Source organism: Macrotis lagotis, chromosome 1 (assembly GCF_037893015.1).
Source record: "Macrotis lagotis isolate mMagLag1 chromosome 1, bilby.v1.9.chrom.fasta, whole genome shotgun sequence".
In the NCBI taxonomy this organism is placed as follows: domain Eukaryota; kingdom Metazoa; phylum Chordata; class Mammalia; order Peramelemorphia; family Peramelidae; genus Macrotis; species Macrotis lagotis.
Genome location: NC_133658.1, coordinates 109895627 through 109915044, shown reverse-complemented (window position 1 = coordinate 109915044; position 19418 = coordinate 109895627). Strand labels below are relative to the sequence as shown.

The following is a 19418-nucleotide window of genomic DNA, read 5'->3' as shown; positions in this document are numbered from 1 at the left end:
GGTTGCTAGTGGCTGATGGCTGTCAGTCTCTAACAGAGCAAAACAGAAAAGCTGTTCCTGGATGCACATTTCAGAACTGGATCCTTTCAAGGGTCCCCTGAACTACACATGTACCCCATCCCCCCTTTGCTGGGCATCAGGGACCAGGTGCATGATTTCAGATACACTTATAATCTGGTCCTGTGACAAACCAAAATGACCCAGATTAAGAAGAATTTTATTTTGAGTTTATGTGTGTGGCTAAACAATCCAGTTGGGTATTGTCTCATTTTGTGGTACTGAACTGAATCCAATATCCTGTCATGAATCAGGGACATGCTTTATCCAGTTGGCAGGCAACCAGGTTTCACATTAACTGTGGAATTGTATTCTTGGGTGAGTGTTGATGTCTGAGGCAGGCTGTTCTTTCATTGCAGTCTTGGTCAGAGGCAGGAGAACAGAGGGAAGGCTATTCAAGGTCCAATGACTATGAGATTCATCAGGTGCAGTCACTGCAGATATAGAGATCACCAAGGTTTTAGCTGACTTTGGGGAGTTGTAAAACCCTGTCATCTTTGTTTAGGTTCTGTTGTGGCCCCTAACTAGTCTGGGTGACAGATATTTGAGTTTCAGATTGGAGCAAACTAAAAATATATTGATTTGGAGAATTTAGAAACAATCACTGAATCACTAGAAGATATCCTGAGGCTTTTAAAAACCAGGAATCACTGGTTTGGCATTTGGGACTGCTTTTGTCTCCTTTGGACAACATGTGACTAGCTGTCCCTTCTATCCTGAAAATATGTATTTCACATGTAGTATTGGTTTTTCACATTCTTTGTGTTCAGTGTGTTTTAGAGGGACGATCTTGTTTGGACTAGACACAGCAAGCAAAGTCTTTAGCTGTTTTGAGTCAACTGCTGCCAATTCTGTTTTCTTTTTCTTTTTCAATTTGATTTTATTCATGTTTTATGACCCATCAATCAACCAATTTATTTGACATATGTGAGAGGTTGTGGATGATACAAAGCAGTCAAAGTCACTTCATTCCCGTCACATCCAATCCAATAACTATTAAAGAGGTTCTACTATGTGCAAGATATTATGGTGGGGAGGGATAGGAAACCATAAAGATTCCCTTTTACATTTAATGGTTGACATAATAGATAATTAAGTAAGTGTATAACAACATTGATGTATGTATCATACAATTTAACTTTTGGTATTCAACTATATATGGTCTAGGCAAAAATAAGTAAAACCAAACCAAAACCCACTTAAATAATGCAGGCAATTCTGCAGCCTATCATTCCATCAAGTTAGAGTATGTATCCAAGGAATGAGTGGAAGCTCTGCACCCCAGCCCTCAATGTCATGGACCCTACATTGGACCCTACCTCTCCCTTTGCAGGGCAAAGTAAGAGGAGGACAATGGGGGGATGAGAAGAAAGGGGAGTGAGAAATGGGGAGAGATTATGGTGCCTCCTGTAGCCCCAATGAGGGCAAAATTATACTTAAAGCCAATCCCTATCTTGAAAGTTTCCAATCTGGTGTGCTAACTTCCTATTGTTCCAACTGTCAGAGGCTGTTCCTTATGGAGACCCACTGTGGAGAAAGGATAAATCTGACTAGCTTTATGAGCCAATTTTAGAATCACTAAGATATAATTCCACTGTACATAATAATTTGAGTAGGAGGTAGAGAACAATAATGAATATGAAGATCGCAAATGATTTCCCATAGGAGATAGATAGCACATGTGCTGGAGAATTCTTTCCCCCCTGGACCATTAAACTCTATGGAAAACCAGAGGACAAGGGTCTTAGTGACTGGTCCTCTTCAGGAGTGCAGACCAGCATGTGCTGTCAATCCAGAGCTTATTCCACCTGCCATGTGCAGAGCCCAATACCAGAGAGAAATCTGGGGTATCATGCCACCTCCTTGTGCCTCTCACAGGCTCTCTGAGAGCTGACTGTGAGTCTTCTCTGGGTTCCACCCTTATGTGGGTGGTGTCCCAGATTCTTGGGATGGCCTAGGTTTGGCATGAATTTATACAATCAGATTATAGCTCTGCCGCCCTCATCTCCAGGAAAATCCTGCTTCCTCATCTCATCCCTAGCATATTTTATTGGAGGTCATTTAAATTCACAAAGACTTATTGTTTAAACCTTTACTCAGAATTTTAGAACCAAAGGAGAACAAGTTAACCTCTCCCTTGTAAGTACAATCTTTCCCAGAGCAAGCATCAGCCCCTCCAGTGCCAGGCTGGTCAAACCCCAAAGATCCCCACTCTGGAATCTTGAGATTCCTTTGTTTTCACATGGCCATGGGAGCTTGTTTGGTCTTCTATCTTTAAACTGATTCTCCCCTCTCCAATTCCCACCCCAAAATGTATGGGGGAGCAATAACATCATTTTAACTTACCTTGGAGAGACTTTTAACATAGACTTGGAATCCAGCCTCAGATCCTTATTATTAGTTGTGTGATCTGAAGCAAATCACTTACCCTCTGTCTGTCTTAGTTTCCTCATCTCGAAAATGAGCTATCTCTCTGAACTGTGAGGATCAAATCAAATTATATTTGTAAAATGCTTTGCAAACTTAGAAATACTATATAAATTGGATTGTTATTGATTCCCTTATTCCAGCTGATTCAATAAATATTTAGGTTCATGGATAAGAGCTAAAAGATCTTCTAGTCTTTCAGCATCAAGGGGCCCTAAACCTTTTTTTTGTTTATCACAGACCTCTTTTGCAGTTTGTTGAAGCCTATGGATCCCTCTCCAGAATAATGTTTTTAAATGCATATATTAAAATACATAGGATTATAAAGAAAACAAATTATATTGAAATAGATTAATAATGATTTTTTTTTAGATTTTTTGCAGGGCAAATGGGGTTAAGTGGCTTGCCCAAGACCACACAGCTAGGTAATTATTAAGTGTCTGAGGCCACATTTGAACTCAGGTACTCCTGACTCCAGGGCTGGTGCTCTATCCACTGCACCACCTAGCCTCCTATTAATAATGTTTTTAAAGTACACAGATCCCAAGTTAAGATTCTCAATCTAGTCTAATGCCTTTATTTTATGGATGCAGAACTAATACCCAGGTGACCCCTAAATGTCTAGCATAATTTAAGGACCTGTGCTAGAAGCATGGTATGCAAAGATACAATGAGACCCTATAATAATATAACACAACACAATATAAGATAACACAGAATAGCACAGCATAACACAATACAGCATTACAGAATATAACAACATAATGTGCATGTGTTCCCTATACTCAAGGAACTTTTAATAAATATGAAAGATAAAGCATATAAGTTAATATCTGTAATACAAGGGAGAAGATGATCAGTGCACAAATTCAGTGTGACACAAAATCTTCCACCACTCGGATCTGGCAACCATAGTTCTGGGGAGTGATACCTTGCAGAGACATCTAAAAAGACAACATTCAACCTTGTTTTCTAATTCTGGGTCAGATTTCCTTTGCTCAAACTAATTCCATTCTAACTTTCCAGCCTCATGTCATCTCATTCTCCTCCTCATCTTCTACACTCCATCCAAATACTCTTGTACTTTCCCATTTTTGCCCTTTTGTTTATTTTTCCACAAACAATTAAACCATTCTTCTCTCTTTCTACTTAACTTCTCAAGCTACTAGTCCATCTTTCCTCTTCCTTACATCAACTGTTATATCCAGGATACTGGCAGAAATGGGAATGAATGGGTTAACATCCCAAGTTACCACAACATCAGGACTGTTGTGATCAAGGAAGTAGTGGAGGAGATCTGAAACTCATATTTGTTCATAAAATATTCTGCCTCTCCACCTATTTAATGCCTACTTTAGAGAAAAAAATTAATATCAGAACCTTTCCTGATACCATAGGCTGAAATTACTCTCCCCCTCCAAACTCAAATCAATTGTTTTAAGACTGTCTAATATAGTTTCCTAGTATAAGTGATGCCATGGATAGTGTTTTAGATTGGGAGTTGGGAATACCCAAATTTAATCCTGCCTCAGATGCTAGCTGTATCTGTGAGACAAGCTCAGTTTCCTGAATTGTAAAATAGGTAGAAAAAAAAGCAAAAAATGCAACTGAGTTAACATGTAAAATGCTTTGTAAACCTTAAAGTATTGTATGTCATGTATATATACATACATACATATATATATATATATATATATATATATGGTTTGATCATATCTCCCCAAGTCTACAGCAAGCAGAAATCATCGAAAAAAAATATATGCATATTTACAAATATGTGTGTATTCATATATGAATATATATATATATATATATATATATATATAAAATTGGGTATGGGATAGCTCAGTTCAACCCAAATCTTGCTAAAGAGAAAAAAATTCCCCTAATTTTAATGTAGCAAGCTGAAAATATGGACATGATGGAGATTTTCAGCTTGTCTTATGTTGGTGTATCCCAGGAATTTTTTCTCCTTTCAGTAATCTAAAGAAGTTTCTTTCTCAAAGTCTGAAACCAGGAGAACCTCAGATCTCTCTTTTCTCTATTTCCTCCTAGTCCCTCACATAGACACAGAACATTGATCTCCACCAATGAAAATCCCATAACAACAGGCTTTGGGGCTCAGGTTCATAAGGAACTTTTTTTTACAATGAGTCCTATCCAGAAATAGAGAGGGCTACATTGGGAAGTACTTGAGATATATTATTGGAAGTCTTCAAGAAAAGGCTAGTTTAGTAGTGTCAAATTCAAACAGAAATGGAGGCTACTAAACCATATATAAAGATCCTTGAGAACCATATACTGACTTAGAAAATCATGCATGTTTATATTGTTTTTATTAATATACCAATATATTAAAATCAAATAGGAACTACATTTTAATGTGTTTATGGGCTGTATGTGGCTTCATGGGTAGCATGTTGATACTTCTGAGCTAGATGTCTACTCACTGAGGCAACTATAGAAGGGATTCCTGTTCAGCTCTATGCTGGCTATTCCACATTTGGTTAAATGGATTCTTTAGAGCTCAAGGATTCAAATAATCAAAAAAATCTATTTAATAAAAATGTTCGATACCCCAGGGTTAGAAATAATTTCCAAGGCAGTTAAAAAGTTCAGAAAGGTAAAAGCAGGAAAAAAGGCCCTAGAAAAGAGATTAGAAACAGTCAACAAAGAGGATCCTTAGAATCTCTGGAGCTCCTTAGCAGTCTTAAAACTTTTTTTATATTCTTCTTGCCCAAAGGACTATAACTTGGCACCCAGATCGGTCATCTGGGGATGGGGGAGCAAAGTTAACTCTAATTGCCTCAGGTCTCTTCCACTGTTTCCTTGATCACAACAGTCCTGAAGTTGTGGTAACTGGGAGTGTTAACCCATTCATTCCCATTTCTGCCAGTATCCTGGATACAACAGTTGATGTAAGGAAGAGGAAAGATGAATTAGTAGCTTGAGAAGTTAAGTAGAAAGAGAGAAGAATGGTTTAATAGTTCTTGGTGATGCTGATCCCTTGTTAGTGGGACCTCATTCTGTCACCTTCTGTTATCTCAAACCCCATTTATCTAGAGGTCAGGGATAACACTGGCACTAACTTTCAACACTTCCTTGAAGGATTTAAAATGATCTTTTGTAGTGTGTTATCTTAATATGAAACTTTCTGTCTCACTGAATTTAGGTTCATCAAGGGACTGCAGCCAAAATGACTAAAATTTTGGAAAAGAGAATTTAACAGTAAAGATTAAAGAAACAGAAATTACTGGCAAAGACATATGAATGATGCAAATTTTGTGCAAAAGAAAAAAATAATATAATCTTAAAACTAAAAACCACCTTATTGCTCATATTGTCCATCATCCTCTTCTTATAAATGGAGAACTTTGAATCTTTCTGACATTGTATGCCTCATCTGTAATTCCCCAATTACTAGAGAAAGGAGGGAGGGAGGTAAAGTTTGATTATCAGTCCTCTGGAATCAAAGATTGCTAACCGTTGAGACTGTCTACAAATGAGAGATTACCTTAACAAAATAGCTATTGATCTACTTCTTTGCTTGCACAGGAGGAGGGAGGTTAGGGTGGAAAATAAAATGAAAAGACTTGACTCTTGGGACCGGATGACTCCTCCTGACCATACATTTACACTGATAGGTCCCCAAAAGATATCATACCTTTGTATAAACTCTCTTATGTTTGCCTTTCAAAACAGGTTCTACCACTTGCACCACCCTTTCCGGGGTGCAGAGATAGTTACAGAGAAAGTACAGTTATGCCAGGGACTGATTTCATTCTCTCTCTCTAAAGTTTCTGCCAAATGTAATCCCTTTTCAGTGGAAGCCAGCAGGTAGAACAGCTGATGTGCATTGTTAGAGAAAGGAAAGATTGCCTCTGTTTCTTCAATTAAAATAAGGGACTGATAATAATAGCACAAACCTTCCAGGGTTGTTGTGAAGATCATGAGATAGTATTTGTAAAGTGCTTAGCAAAGTGTTTGGCTCAATAAATATTTCCCATCACACTTCTGCGTTTAAATTATCTTCTTAATTTGCCAGCTGAATCATGCCCCAAATCATGGAAGTTTTAGGATAGTTGACAATGTTTGTCCATTTCAGATTCATTTTATTAGTGTAGAAGATAATCTTGTAAAGACCAGCCTCTATCACGAGCTAAAACTTCTCCCATTTGTAGACATTCCCTCTCCACCCAGGGTGGTCCCTTCCCTTTGGAGCTTTTAATTCAGAGCAGGGGTCTTCAGACTTGTTAGACTATGCAGCCCTAAGAGGAATCAGTATGTTAGCACATTGATGCTATACAGAAGAAGTATTAACTACTCAGTCCAATAATCCCAAATGCAATCTGAACTCGATTAAAATATAATTTGGAAATATTTAACTAAATAAAAATATAATAAAACAAATACTATTACATTTCAAAACTAAGTCAATAAAGAGTGTGCAGAAATCTTTATGCCCCCCTTTTCAACACTTTGGTGACTCTGTGGAGGATAGATTGGAATGGGGAAAGATTTTTTTAAATGGAAATTTATTTTTCATTAAAAGACATTTATTTTTCTCCTTCCTACCTTTAAACTCTCTCCTCCTCCTGGAAAGAAAAAATAAAAGGAAAAAGAAAACCAAACCCCTAGCAATAAATATAGTCAGGCAAAACAAATTCTTGTATTGGTCATATTGAAAAATGTCTGTATCATTATGCATATTCATTCATCACCAGTCTGAGAAGAAGTAAGTAGCATTCTTAGCTATTTTCATTCTAATATTTCCCCCACTGTTTTCTTTTTGCAAAAACTTTTGAATTTTGCATAATCAAACTATATATTTTATTTTCCTTTGGAATCATATTCAATCACTGCATTGATCTGAGTTTTCAAGTCTTTCAAAGTTGTTTCTTAGAATATTGTTTTTGGTATAAATTGTTTTCTTGGTTCAGTTAACTTCTCTGTGCCTCTATTAATAAAAGTCTTCTCAGATTTCTCTGAAATCATCCTCTTTGTACTTTTTTTTAATAGAACAAGAGTATTCCATTACATTTATATGGCATATTTGTTCAACCATTCCTCAATTGAAGGACAACCCCTTAATTAAAAAAAAAGGCTGATATAAATATTTTTGTATTTACAGGACCTTCTCCTTTCTCTTTGATTCCTCTCAGAGTATAGACTTAGTAGTGATATATCTGATTCATAGAGCAAACATAGTTTAATGACTTTGAAAATAGTCCCAACTTACATCAATGTGCCTATTTCCCCACAACCACTCCACATTTATCATTTTCCTTTGTTTTGGTCAACTTTTCAAATCTGATAGGTATGAAGTGGGACTTCAAAGTTCCTGTTATTTGCATTTCTTTAATTAATAGTAATTTGGGCCATTTTTTCATTTAGCTCTAGATAGCTTGGATTTATTTCTTTGAAAGTACCTGTTCACGGGGTGGTTAGGTGGCGCAGTGAATAAAGTACCAGCCCTGGAGTCAGGAGTACCTGGGTTCAGATCTGACCTCAGACACTTAATAATTACCTAGCTGTGTGGCCTTGGGCAAGCCACTTAACCCCATTGCCTTGGAAAATCTAAAAAAAAAAGTACCTGTTTATCATAAATTTGAATCTATTCCCCATATGACTTGGAAATATAACATTTGTCAAGAAACTTGATGCCCTATCTCAGTTACTTTAATTCCGCCCCTTTGCAGATGTGGGAGATCCAAAAGTGATGTATATTGTTTCAGACTTTTCTGTGTATTTTGGATGTGCTCATTTTTTATTTTTTTGTCTTAAAAGTATTGATAGTCAAAGGATATGGAAAGATAATTCTCAGATGAAGAAATTAAAGCTATCTATAATTAAATGAAAAATTGCTCTAAATCATTATTGATTAGGGAAATGCAAATTAAAACAACTCCAAGAATCACCTTATACTTATCTGAATGGTCAATATGATTAAAAACAAAATGATCAATATTGAAAGGGATACAGGAAAACTGGAACACTGATGCATTGTTGGTGGGGTTGTGAACTGATCTAAGCTTTCTGGAAAGTAATTTGGAATTATGCTCAAAGGGCAATAAAAATGTGCATACCCTTTGATCCAGCTAAACCACTGTTAGGTCTGTATCCCAAAGAGATCACAAAAAAAAGGATAAAAAAATCCCCTTGGTCAACTCTTTTCATTGTGCCAAAGAATTGGAAATTGAGGGAATGCCCATCAATTGGGGATGGCTGAACAAATTGTGGTATATGTATAAGATGTAACGCTGTTGTTCTATGAGAAATCATGAGGGACTGGGCTTCAGAAAAGCCTCAAAAGACTTGCATGAATTGATGCAGAGTGAAATGAGCAAGACTAGAAGAACACTGGATGATGATCAATTGATGGTTATCCATTTCAGCAGTACAATAATCAAAGACAATTCTAAAAGACTTGTGATGGAAAATATCATCCATATCCAGAGAAGGAACTATTTTCAATTTTTAAAAGTTGTCTTATGTATTATACTATTTTTTCCTCTCTAGTTTTTTTTTCTTTCATTTGCATTTGATTCTTCTTTCATAACATGATTAATATGGATCTATGCTTAGCATGGTTGTGCATGAATGACCTATATTAGATTGCTTTCTGTAAAGAGGAAGGAAAGGAAGCAGAGAGAAAACTATAAAACTCAAAACCTAACAAAAAAAATGATAGGTGAAAACTACAGTTGCATGTAATTGGAAAAACAAATAAATAAAAATATTTAAATTGAAAAAATATTTGTTATATAGGAAGACTCTGAGCAGTGGGAAGGATACTTGCAGAAAATGGTGATTTTGATGCTGCTGCTGATGTTTGTCCTTTGCCCTTATAAAAAGATTATGACATCAGGGAGGTGAGGTTGTGACAAGCAAATGAACTGGATTTGAATGAAGGGGTGCTGATAAATTGATTAAAAAACCAAAATACATAAATTAAAAATTGATTTAAAAACAAATTTCTGCATTTTTATAATATGTTCATCATAACTTTAGGTAATTCATTTGTATCTCCTTCTATTTTCTCCCCAGTCATAGCTGTATTTCTGTTTACAGTAAATTTCTTTTTCCTTAGTCATATGCACTCTACAAAAATCCTTTTCCAGTGACTCATTCTGGCTTAGAAGTGATCTTTTGTTCCCCAAAGTTACGTCAATAGAATACATATTCTGATAGGTTTCACCAAGCTGGAGAGATTAAAGTAGGAGACCCTTGACAGATTATCTATTTGTTATTTGCAAAGCATAGATCTGGAACTGGGAAGGACCTCTGAAATGATCTAATAAGAGCAAAAAGCTTTATCACCAGGTTGGCTTCAGGGTTACAAATTGTTTATGACCACAGATGCAGCTATGTGTTTCAGTGGAGAGGGCACTGGATTTGGAATCAGAAAGACTTTTTGAGTTCAAATCTACATTTACATACACTTACTAGTTGTGTGACCCAGGGAAAGTCATTTAACTCTGTTTTACTCAGCTCCTTTATCTGTAAAATGGTCAAGAGAAGGAAATGGCAAACCACTCCAATATCTTTGCTAAGAAAAACCCACAATGGGGTTTTCTTCTGACACAATGAGTCAGATATGACTGAAAACAACAAAAGAAAGAAAGACTCTAGAAGACTATCTACTAGATTCATTGAAGACTGAAATCTTAGGTCCTTGAAATCTTTAGTTATAGTCACAGGCAGGGTATATATTCTCTGCTACCCTCATTTCATGTATCTTTATACTAGATTTTTCCAAATTTCTTTGACATTTTTTTTGGCATTGAAACATTTTCTCTAAATGAAATCATCATGCTATGTTAGTAAATTGAGGGACAAACTTATTAATCAGGAAGACCTGTGTTCAAATCCTACCTCTAATACTCTGTGTGACTATGGACAAGTAGCTTAACATTTTAGAAGTTTCCAATGATTTCTTTTTTTGGGTGTCATGGATCCCTCTGGCAGTTTAGTGAAGCCCAGAGAATCCCTAGAATAATACCTTTTTTTAAAAAAATCATAATTGGGGCAGCTAGGTGGCGCAGTGGATAGAGCACCGGCCCTGGAGTCAGGAGTACCTGAGTTCAAATCTGACCTCAGACACTTAATAATTACCTAGCTGTGTGGCCTTGGGCAAGCCACTTAACCCATCGCCTTGCAAAAAAAAAATCATAATTGAGGAAAATGCTAAATTTCAGTTAGAGATTAGTGAAAATAAAGATTTTTTTTTATCCACCCAAGTTCACAAACCCTCTAAAAGCTATTCATGGACCCAGGTTAAGAACTCCTGTTGGAAGACTACAAGTTACAAATAATATGCAAATCTACCCTCACACCAAGAAGGCCCGATATGAATGAAATAACTGGTAGGCCCAGAAAAAAATATTGTAGTTGAGTTTATTTTCTCATGAGCATCTCTAAGGAAAAATGAAAAAGAGTAAGGCTCTGACAGAAAAAGGAAAATTTTGGGACTTTTACATGATAACTTTATTATTTATTTAAAAGGAATAGCAAGTTATGCATGAGATTTGTCATTTTACATGCTTTCATCTTGTTTTTAATATTAGGTTATGAAAATACTTGTTTTGTTCAATAAATATCAAAATAAATTAAAAAAGAAAAGAGGAAAAACCAATGCTTTCTATTAAAATGCATTTTGGAACTATCTGTGAATTTCAACTAGAATAACACATTTATATAACATTTTAAGGTTTGCAAAAGGCTTTACATGTGTTACATCATTTGATCTATTCATGATTTCTCTGACCTTTAATATAATAACTGTTTTCTCTCAATCCTAGGGCTGAAACAATGTCCTGATATCCCCTAGGGTTAATCCTAGAAATCCATATTTATAAAGATGGCTCAAGCTTCTAGACTGGGTTAGAATTCAGTGATACAGAATGGTTGCAAAGGACCACAGTGTGGCATCTGTTAGCATTCTCTAAGAGCTGATGCTGGATTCTGAAATAGCCTTCACCCAGAATCAGAACCAGAGAGAGAGGGGTACTGAGGGTGATACAGGCTCATAAACAGCTCAGAGGTCAAATGAGACTCCCTTTTCATGTTCTTTTAATGAGTATGCTTAGAACAATACCAACACAGCCTTTCAGAAAACAAAATACATCAGGAATTCAGTTTTTTTCTAAAGGGAAGCATGAATATGGAAAGTATAGAAGATTGTAAATTTGTTACTATGTTTCCCATTAATTTTTAGATTGGACAGACCTGGCATCCACTTCGCTCTAAAATGTCACCATTGGAGCTAAGTATGTAAATAATGAGTTGTAATAAGCTTCCTGGATGACTTTGGAGCCTGCTGTCACTGCTCTTTATGACTCTTGTAGTTTGAACAGTTGTGATACCCAGACTTGGCCATTAGCACAAGCTGAGTCACACTGCAGAATCTGCCAACTGAGGCAATGAAATTCCTCCTCCCCTGTTACTAAAAGCCAACAACAGTCATGGAGATGAATGACTATCATGTGATTATCATGTGAAAAGTATTTTTTGGAGCAGATTTTAGTGAATGTCTCCATAGTGGGTGTCGGTTATATTTAAAAACCCTTCACCTCTATGAGACTTGAAGAAAACTCTGGATTTAGAATTCGAGGATCTAGATTGAAATCCTACTTCTATCACTTTCTAACTCCCTTATCAATCTCAGTTTTCTTTCTGTGTGTAATGGGAAGGAGCAGTGTGGAACAGTGGGTAGAGCACTTTAATTGGAGTTAGGTTATCTCACTTTGAATCAAACATTTGATATCTGAGTCATCTTGGGCAAGACATTAAACTTCTCAGGGCTTTGGTTTCTTCATCTGTAAAATAGGAAAAATAAGACTTTACTTATTTATCCCCATGGGGTTGTTGTGATAGTCTTGCTGAAGGGTCTTGGACTGGAAAGCATGTTGCAGATCTTAAATGTGATTGATTTTCATTTCAAGCATCTTCACCTTCCTGGGTTTGTTTACTTAAATGAGGAGGTGGGATTAGAGAATCTTCCTTTACAAGAGATTAATAGAGGGTTGCTACTAAGCCAGGAGTGCTTTTGAAAGCCCCTTTTAGAGGGGTAGGTAGAATATTTTGTTGATATGCAATATAGTTTTGAGAAGCTTATGTCCCATTTGGCTCAAGATTTATGGCCTTGCTAACTTACTGGAGAGCTTAGCAAAAGATGAACTTTTATTGTGGATATTTAGTTGTTTTTCCAATACTGCCATTCACTCCATCTGGGTCAGAGCTTGTAATTCTAATGTGTAGGAGAAAAAAATCATGAAATATATGCTAGGCAAGTAGCATGAAAGTTACTCTCAAGTCAAATTATTAGGACAAATTCAAATGAGAGAAGATAAGTGTGGTGAGAGTCCTTGAAGAGAGACCTCAGGACTTAAAAGTCCTGTCAATGTAGAAATTCCAGGACATTGCCCCATAAATGGGAGACAGGAAACTTCAAGAATGGTGTTGGTTCAATGCTAGAGGAGGGAATGAAGTGTTACTAAGTTGAGTAACAAGTCTCCTTGAGTGCAATTTCTGATTGGGAGTATGGAGGAGAGAAGAGACTTTCTGTTTTAAATAGTTAATTCTACTAAGGGAATAAGCTCAATTTTTTTCCTATCTATTGGAGATTCCTGATAGCTGCTGTCAGTGTCCTGGGTCAAAGCTCTGATCACCCTGCCCTAGTTATAGTTCTGCCACTTGGGATTAGACTATTATGATAACCAAAAACATTTTCATGAGCACTCTGTGACCTATTCTTATTATCTTGCCTCAGGGAGACCAAAGGTATGAATCTAAAGTTCAATCATTTTCATCATAGAACTAGAGCATACTTTTCTTAACCCAAATCATAATAGCTAACATTTATATAGATTTTCAGATTTTAGATTTTCAAAGCACTTTACAAATATTATCTTACTTTATCATCACAATAACCCTGAGAAATATCTCTTATTATTATCCCTATTTTACAGATTAGGGACCTGAGGCAGAGAGAAGTTAAATAACTTGGTCAGAGGCCTACAACTAGTAAATGTCTTAGACTGGATTTCAACCCAGGTCTCCCTGACTCTAGTCCAGTACAATATCATATACACTACCTTCCTACATCAATTTTTTTGTCATATAGAATCTAAAATGCTTTAAGATTCATGAAGCATTAACTTCATAACAAGCCTGTGAATCAGACAGCCTTGGAACCAGCCTTGTGATGAGGGCAAACTAGGCAGCTGATCTTGGGCAAGTGGAAAAGAATGAAGCATCTATTTGTTTCCCCATCTGTGTCTCTCCAGGGACAGGCAGGCTGTTTTGTCTTGTTCTTGGAGTTAGTACTTTATTATTATTATTTTTTTTTTGGTATTTGTTTGAGGGAATGAATAAATAATGAAATAAGCAACTGAACAGAAGCACATGCTTCCTAGGATAGTTTGACCAAGACTGAGTTATTGGGAAATGCTATTTGGAAATCATTTCTTCATGGGTAAGTATTGATGGAGCCTTCATCGACCCCAACACTCCATAAGGTTTCCCAGATTGTGCTATTCCTGTGTGAATACCCTAGTATTTAGAAAAGTTGTGCTGTCATTATTAAACACTTGAAAAGATCCTTGAAAAGTCAGCTAATCCAACTTTCTTCCCTTATGTAGGTCCATGATTTAACCATTCCATTTTGCTAGATGGAGACCTTGATGAAAGAGTTTTTGGAGAATGAGATTACATAAACTTGTTTGAGAAATTTGGTACATGATTTCAGGCTCTTTGTTTTATGTTCTACCTTCAGCTTCTTAACATCTGAATGATAGATACCCTTCCATATATTTCAAGGCTTCTCTTTCCTAACTATCTAGTGCACACAATCCTATAGAATGTCTGGTGTGTGTGTGTGTGTGGGGGGGGGCTGTTCTGAGCCAAACCATTCTCAGGCCAATTCAAGGGTCATTTATTTCTGATACTGAAATGAAATGAGACACTCACAGGTGATCTTCTTAGCCACATCAGGGAAGGATATTCAGCAAGAATATACATTGAGGACAGCCAAACTGATTCAACTGGCCAAAGCTCCCCTATCAGTGGTATCCAGCATGGTCTACCAGGGACAGCTCATCAGGAACCTTTTTTTGCTTCTTTCATAATTAGTCAAACAGGAAGGGATTCAAATAGCTTGTATCTTTGGTGCACTGTGCCATTTAAATTCTAAAGATGGATTCAATATCTTTTAAGGAAAAAATTAGCTTAACTTTCACAGGAGTGGAGTGGAGTGGGAGACTAGAGTGATAAAGAGATTTGGAATTGTTCCCACTATGGATACTAAATGATCTAACTGACTAATTTACATTTTTCCAAAACAATAGTGTTTAAAATGAAAGAAAGTCACTATCTTACATACAAAATTCTACTCTATTCTTTATTGCTTTGAATGGTGATTTCAGTTAGGCATTGTTATATGGTTGTCCTTATCCCAAGCAAATATTAACAAAATACATTTCAGACATCTGAAATCTCCAGGACTAATAGTCTTATCAGAGCTCAGATTTTTTTTTAATTTTAATTTTTTTTTTAAATGGTCTATTTGAATTGCACCTGATATTTGTGGGCAGAATCAATGAAAGGTAACTTATTCAGCCAAATCATTTTTTCCCCTAGCTAGTGCTGTTTCTGCTAGGAAGTTCTCTGATTGTGTATGTATTTATGTGTGCATGTATACATGCATCTATATGTGTGTGTGTGTGTGTGTGTGTGTGAGTGTATAAATGTATTCCTGATATCCCCAGTTTGAACTTAATATGCGTTTTCCCCCATAGGAATGATATTACAAATGGTGGTCAATATATGTATGTATATGTGTGTGTGTGTGTGTGTGTGTGTGTGTGTGTGTGTGTGTGTAGATTATATATATCTAGATATATATATATATTATATTCTATATTTAGATACTACGTGTTTGGTTAAATATGCTTTTTTTTAAAGAGACACAAAATTATTTTTATAGGGAGATTTAGTCTAAGTTCCAAATAATTGACTTATAATAAACTTTTGGAATGTGTCACATATCTTCTTCATATGTGCGATATTACCATGCACATACATACACACACACACACACACACACACACACAGATCCATTGTTTAAAATCCCAGAGGGCTATAAATGAAAACTTAGAAAATAGGCTAATCCCATTATCTGTCTAGCCTTTCTCTAGTCTAAAGCATTGCATGAACCTGGAATTTCACTTAACAAAACATTCCCTAAGCCTCAGTGAAATGGAAGCTACTCAGTCACCTATGGTGACACTTCTCTAACTTCACATCTATTATTAAAAAGCTTGGCAGTACAAAGAAACTCTTTCCTCTGAGGGTACCTATTAGTGACTTGCTGAGTTGGAATTTCAAACATATTTAGTTGGGTGATTAACAGAAAAAGAGATTTAACAAAAATATTGGATATGTATTGATTTTTTTATGCTTTTCACAAGTGAAATATATATTTTAAAATGTTTCATATTGCACATTGCAAAATATTTTACTTTAGCTGTTTAGACTTATTTTATTAGCAAAAAATATATCCCACTGAACAGTTATTATATATAATATAATGAATTTGTCCTCCCACCTTAAAAAAAAAACTTGTCTCTCTTTTTCCTTATATTCTTTTTTTTAGTTTTTTTTTTTTTTTTTTGCAAGGCAATGGGTTTAAATGACTTGCCCAAGGCCACACAGCTAGGTAATTATTAAGTGTCTGAGACCAGATTTGAACTCAGGTCCTCCTGACTCCAGGGTAGGTGCTCTATCCACTGTGCCACCTAGCAACCCCTCCTTATATTCTTAGTAAAGTGTTTTATATTGAGCTGTTAGAGATCCACACTTAGGAATTCTGGAATCTGGAGGGAGCCCAAGGTCAGTGGTGGAAACTGGGTAGTACAGGACCAGGTTGGGGAGAAGCTCACCTAAATTATGGGGAAGATCTTGGGATTTCATCACTTGGACTAGCCTTCATTCCTATTGCTTCCTCTGATCCTCTTGTGGTGGGATATAGTCAAGAGGAAGACTGGAAGAAAGCAATCAGTCAGTTCACCAAGGAATGAGACTTGTACCCCACTGCAGTCCTTGCAATGGACCTTGATTCATCACCCCTGCCAAGAAAGTTGGGGTCAGGTGTGGAAGAGAAGGATTGTCAGTTGTCTTCCTTGACTCTCATGTAGTACTCACTGATTCTGGGACTGGGGCCTGATCACTCATGGTGGTGACCAGACCTATGAGAAATCAGGGGCAGTTGCTACAGCTGTGGGCCAGTGATGTCATGGGACCAGCAGTAAACAGGGTCCTTTAATTTTTTTTCCCCCAAAGGCGTCAGCTCTCCTTCCTTTACTCCAAGTTCTTGATCTCCCAATTATGGATGCCTTCCCTCCCAAATTTATATTTCATCATATTGTTTGTAAGTATAGTGTATATATTAACTTGATATATATACACACACACACACACACATATATATTATATGTGCTTGTTGTCTCTCCCATGGAAATGTAAACTCACTCCAAATGGGGATTGTTTCATTTCTTTGTACTTATTTCCCCAAGGTTTAGCACAGTGCCTGAAATATATTAGAACCTTAACAAATCCTTATTAATTGATTGATTGATTCAACATCCACCTTTGGGTTTTCTATGGTGGCCTGTTCTGATGAGATATCTTGGGCAGATGCTGATACTGAGGCTTTTAAAGTTAATCTGGAAATCTCCCTTCTGCTCACCTTAGGATAAGAGAATCTGGAAAGAATTTTTTTGCTTTCTTTTTGCACTAAAAGACTGTGCTCTACCTTGAACTTGCCAAGAGTTAAGGCAAAGAGAGTTTTATAATGAAAAATAATTTTCACATCTTAGATGACTCTCCTCCCTGGACCACTGTACTTATAAGGTTGCTGATGATATGAATGGGATTGGAAACTGTGGAAAAGAATCATTGGGGGGGGATTAACAGCACTATAGATAGAAATAACTGTCATAATTTCAATCTGCTGAGGCTTTGCTGTGAGATTTCTGAATAAATGGGTATGCCTTTAAAGTTCAGTTAGAGAGCAGGAGTGGAAAAGAGAATTTGCGATAAACAGAATAGATGTTAGAGTCAAGCAATCAGATCCCATCATATTCACTTTAGAGTAGTGGTTTAGAAATAAAAGAACAAGAACCATGATGATTTGCATATCTAACATATAAGGCCAGTTCCTAGACTGTCCATGACTACCTGCTGGAGGAGTAAATAGTGCCCCTCTAAATTTCAGCACATAAGACAAAGCACAGCTTATTCTACCAGCTTTGAAGATACTTACTATGGTGTGAGACTTTAGAAAATGTCCATAGAGCCATTATTCTGCATGAACTTCTATGTCACTGTCTTTGGCACTGTAGGGGTATACAATAATTCCAGTGAATGCCTTTTATTGTTCAGAGATAGTTGAACCCCAAAGTCTAATTACATGGAAGGGCTACAGTATAGCAACAGTGAGTTTTAGGACCTTGATTATGACAGACATACACAGACCCTTATAAATCACCTTTCCATATGAATAGCCATCATCACTGTGAAAACTCTTGTCCTTGAAATATTTCTCCACTCCCAGTCACCAGGCTGCACCTGGCAATACCAGAGCCCTCAGCTCTCTACTTGATATCACCAGAGGCTCAAGGGGAGAGGGACAGCAGAGCTTAATTTCATTCTTGGAGCTGCTGCCACTGAGAGAGGGGGCTACCATTGCCAGAGAAGTTACTTATTACCTCTGGAGGTAATGGGTTCTCCCTCACTGGAAGTCTTTAAGTAAATGAAGGTAACAACTAGTGGGATGTGTATATGCCTGTCTCCCTGTCTGGCCTCCTGCTTCCTCCTTGTCTTCCTCTCTCCTTCCTCTTTTTCCTTCCCATTGTTACCATTCAGAGATTTTTGCTGAAGTATGGATTGGTTTAGATGGCCACTGAAGACCCTTTCTGTTAGTGAATTCTCTGATTGTGTGTGTGTGTATGTGTGCATTTATGTGTGTGCATTCCTGATATCCCCAATTTGAACTTAATATGCATTTTTGCCCCCATAGGAATGATGTTACAAATGGTGGCTAATATATGTATATGTATATAAATAAATTTATATGCATATATATATGTGTGTATATATATATATATATATACTTATTCTATATCTAGATACTACATGTTAGGTTAAATATGCTTTGTTTAAACAGATACAAAATTATTTCTAAAGGTAAAAATATTCTAAATCCTAAATAATTTACTTATAATAAACTTTTGGAATGTATCATAAATCTTGTTCATATGTGCAGTATTGCCATGTACACACACAGACCCATTGTTTAAAAGCCCAGAGGGCTGTAAATGAAAACTTAGAAAATAGCCTACTTCCATTATCTGTCTAGCCTTTCTCTAGTTTAAAGCATTGCATGAACCTGGAATTTCAATTAACAAAACATTCCATAAGCCTCCGTGTAGATGTGTGTGTTTATTATCTTACATCAAATAATTCAAAAATAGGGAATATGTAGTTTTATTTATTTGTATATCCTTGTACTATATGTGTGTGTGTGTGTGTGTGTGTGTGTGTGTGTGTGTGTGTGTGTGTGTGTGTGTACTTTTTCCCTGAGTCATTCTCCAATGCCTAAATGATTTATATTTTTGAAAACTTAATTGGTAAAGAGTGAGTAATCTGGTCTTTGGGATTCTTGCTTCTCCTAGGGAGTGGGAACAACATTCCTGATGCTCCCAAAAAATCAAGGAAGGCAGCTGTGTTAAAAATGCCTGACTGCTCAGCTGATGCTCTCATTATCTCTACTCTGAGCCTGACTGACATCTCTGAACACTTTTGCATCTACTCAGCCTGAAGTATGTGACCTCATTCTAAAAATATCAGCTCTTTACTAGTCCTGTTGTTCAAAT

General features: G+C 36.5%; 1 protein-coding gene across 2 annotated transcripts in view; it reads left to right on the top strand.

Moving 5' to 3' along the window:
- Positions 1–18184: 18184 nt before the first annotated feature.
- RTN4 (reticulon 4) overlaps positions 18185–19418 on the top strand; it is a 140231-nt gene continuing 138997 nt past the window's right edge. Inside the window, exons 1-2 of one of the 2 annotated variants that reach the window (XM_074206283.1) lie at positions 18185–18301; positions 19218–19364. The gene's annotated coding sequence lies outside the window, so the exon portion shown is untranslated. The remainder of the gene's footprint in view (positions 18302–19217; positions 19365–19418) is intronic. The other variant, XM_074206293.1, reaches the window with a different exon arrangement.